Source organism: Solanum tuberosum, unplaced genomic scaffold, assembly GCF_000226075.1.
Source record: "Solanum tuberosum cultivar DM 1-3 516 R44 unplaced genomic scaffold, SolTub_3.0 scf00352, whole genome shotgun sequence".
In the NCBI taxonomy this organism is placed as follows: Eukaryota; Viridiplantae; Streptophyta; class Magnoliopsida; order Solanales; family Solanaceae; genus Solanum; species Solanum tuberosum.
In genome coordinates this window covers 526407-530373 of record NW_006239287.1, presented here as the reverse complement: position 1 = coordinate 530373, position 3967 = coordinate 526407, and positions in this window count along the sequence as shown.

The window sequence follows — 3967 nt, the reverse complement described above, 5'->3', positions numbered from 1 at the left end:
CACCTCAACTACGTCACCTTCCTATTGAATTCCTAAATCATCCATAATTTGTACCTTTTAAACACTAATAACTGACATGGCACAAAACGTGTTCTCATGTCGCTCAAGCGTGTGAAGACGATTTAAAAGAGCTGATGTGAAATCCATCATGTCTTCTTTCCCTTTTATCTATGTAACCCTAGTTTTCTCCCTCTTTCTCTTAATTCTCTTTTCTTTCTCTTCTTTCTTCATGTCATATTCAAGTTGGAGATGCTCAAAGTATCTCTCTTTTTCATCGATTTTTCTTATAGATTCTGATAGAACTATAAAGTTAGCTAATTTTGAAATTTCTGCATCAATTTTTTAGCCAAATTTAGGTTATGAGTCATCGTTTTCTTCCTTATCTTCGTGTTTAATGTTCATTGATATGGTTGGAACACCTTATTGAATGTCCCTTGAAGTGATACATTCATGTATAGGGTACAATTTCAAGATTGATATTGGTCCTTCGGTATTACTGCTCTTGAATTAGCACATGGAAGGTCTCCCCTGTCTCATCTCTCCTTCAAAGTCCTTGTTTATGAAAATCACAAAGCGATTTTGATTTTTTGATAATGAGAAAACAAAAAACAACAAGTATTACAAGAAATTCTCAGAGAGTTTTAAGGATATGGTAGGATTATGCCTTGATCAAGATCCATTCAAAAGGACAACAACAAAGGAACTATTGAAGCATCCATTCTTAGAGTTATTTGGGTTGAACTATTGAAACTATTGAAATGTTTTGGTTTTCTAGGTTTTATTTGGATTTTTATTTTGGCAAGATTGACTGATGTGTAAATTGTTTCAACAGTTTGAGTATTTTGATTGGTTGCACTTTCCACGTGGGAAAGGTGGATTTCACGCGCACAATCAACAAAAAAATATTTGCTGAAGTTTTGTGTCATGTCAGCCAATAATGTTTAAAAGGTACAAATTATGGGTGGTTCAGGGATTCAGTAGGAAGGTGGCATAGTTGAGGTGCCTAAGAGGAAAAACCAAACAAGTTTAACGGATCTGTTTATGTATTCCACCAAAAAATTTCTTACTCCTATAAATTAAGTGGTATTTTAGTTAAGATATTTTTAAGATTAAAATAATTAAAATATATTTTGAGTTGTCTAAATAAAATATATTGACAAATTTAAGCCTATATCTATGTATAGTATAACTCTAATTATTTCGAACAACATGTCTTGTCAACAAATTAGAATTCGAAACGTGTATGTACAAGAATATTCCTATGAGTCCATGACATGCATGATTTTATGAAGAGCACCATAAGTTGGTCCACCAAATGTGAGAAATTAAAACCAAAAGAAATTTGTTAGAAGATTTAAATATGGAAGATGAGTGGTTCACGTGTGTGCTTAAGTTAGGTCAAATAACATACTCTATATATTTAAGCTTAATTTATTGACCTAAAAATTAAGAGATATTTTGGCTAAAATATTTTTAATTATGCTGTTTTTTTTTTTAAAAAATGGATATAATTATCATCAAATTTGTACAATGAATTATGAATTATGTGTTGCAACCTACAAGTACATTTTTTTTGGGGGGGAGAGATAAAATAGCTTCTTGATTTTTAAAGTATCAATTAGTTTGGACCAATTTTTAGAGTAAAATATTAATTATTTTGAATTGAAGGGAATATTATTTTGGAATATAAAATACAACTCACTTTTAACCTCTCCTTATCTAAATATCTACTAGATATTTCTGTCATGCCCGATTGATTTCATGGTTGTTGACTATCAACCATTGGATCCTCATGCATATTCATATTTTCTTCCATTTGATTCGCCTCGAACAACTGTTTTGTTTGTTGTTTCTCTATTCGGACCTTTTAAATTACTGAAGGTACATTGTTAAATAGTACGTACATTCAATATTTATATTAGACTAGTTAATGGAAGATATGTATTTTTTTTGTACATGTCTATTAGTACTTAATTATAATTGATAGGTGTATATATACGTAATAGTTAAAGTGGTCACTTTAATTGTGAAATAATTAGGAAAAATTACATAAATACATAACTTAAAGATGTCATAATCTCTAAAATTTCCTATCATTTAAAAAAATTACAAAACCCCCCTCTTGTATACATCTATATCCCCTCCCGGATACATCTTTATCCTCACATATACATCCCTATCCTCTCAGATACATATCTATCCTCTCGGATACATCCCTATCCCCCTCTCATGAGGTACATCTCTATCCTCTCGGATACATCCCTATCCCCCTCTCAAGTACATCCCTATTCTCTAGGATACATCCCTATCCCCTTCTCAGGTACATCCCTCTCATTAAGTAATGTATCATTTGCAATGTATCGGACAACCAATGAATGTATCCGAGAGTAATAAAGAATTCACTTTTTTTATAATTAGAAAAACTTTCGGAATATAATGTAATTAGTCCCAAATAATATATGGGATTTAGGTAAGTTATACAAATAATTATGTTATAGTCTTTGCAAATGATGCCACTAAGGCCGTATAAAATACTTATAGAAATTGCATTTTCATTTTTTTTTTCATTATATAAAACAAGTCAAACACTATCTATAGATTATTAGAAGTCTGATATATGATTTGAAACCTTTTTATGTGCTTTTATGTTATAAAAAAATTACTAATTATGAACAAGTTAATATTTAAATGGTCAACTTTTATTCAATTAGAGACCCAAACTTGAAAAGGCTCCTTTAAGATCTAATCAAACCAAAATAGATATAAAAAAAACTAGATCAAAATTTTAGAAGTTTGAAGATTGACATAGCCGATCAAGATTTTATCAACCTCAAAAGGTTCTTTTTTGAGAACTATTTTTAGCTAATGATATAGATTAACTTGAAAAGCTAATTCATATTATAAATCCCAGAAAATAAGATCGAGTTAATGACACTGAAAAACAAAATTTTCTTTGGTCACATCAACTTATGGCGTGTTTTCCCCACTCTCTCAATTTCCTCTCCAATTATAAGCTTAATTTAGCAATCTTTTTCCCATGATGAAGTTTACAAGCACTACAAATATGAAAAACAAAATTTAATAAATTCTTCAATCTTGTGTACCTTTAGTTGAGTGGTTTCACTAAAGTATTAGTAAAATTTTAGAGAGATGCATTCACCTACTTTTCAATGAGTCAACTAGTTTTTTTTTACAACTTTAGTCTTCCAATAATATTCAAGGATCTTTTACGATAGGAAGTATAGTGTTTTTGATTCTTTAATGGTTGATTAAAAAAATCTAATTTTAGTTCTAATGGTGATATATGACTAAGTGTATTTATTTAATTAAGATGCGAGTTTTAGTTTCTAATATTATGTTTAGATTATTTATAAAATTATATTACCTACAGTTTTGAGATATGAAGTAATAATACAAACATAACATAATACATACACAATTAATGAAAGGTGTAATTTTAAATAATTGAGTCCAACTTGTGAAGATTCACATGTAGAGGAATCTAAATGTAAATTTAAATTAATTGAACGTCACATGTATTTAATTATATATAATAAGAACTAACATCATAATTTACTCTAATAACGACAAATTAGTATTTGCAATATTGATGTTGACTATGGAAAAGAAACTACTTTTTTTTGAGTCCCCACTTGGAGAAATATTATTAATTTTTTGTGTTTTATATATATATACTAGATAATGTTGCCCGTGCTATGCACGGGCCCAATAATATAAATTGTATATTTTGGGACTAATAATTGAGTTTTTGAAGCGATTGTTTGCGTGGATAAATGAATAAGTTTTTTTTATCACAAACCTGTACTTTGTTTGATGCTATTTAAGGCATAATAAGACTACCCACATACAACATTTTTGAAATATTTTATGTTGTCAATTATCATGATTTATGGTATTTTTACGATAGATTCACTTCAAGAATCAGTGGAATTTTTTGTATTTTTTT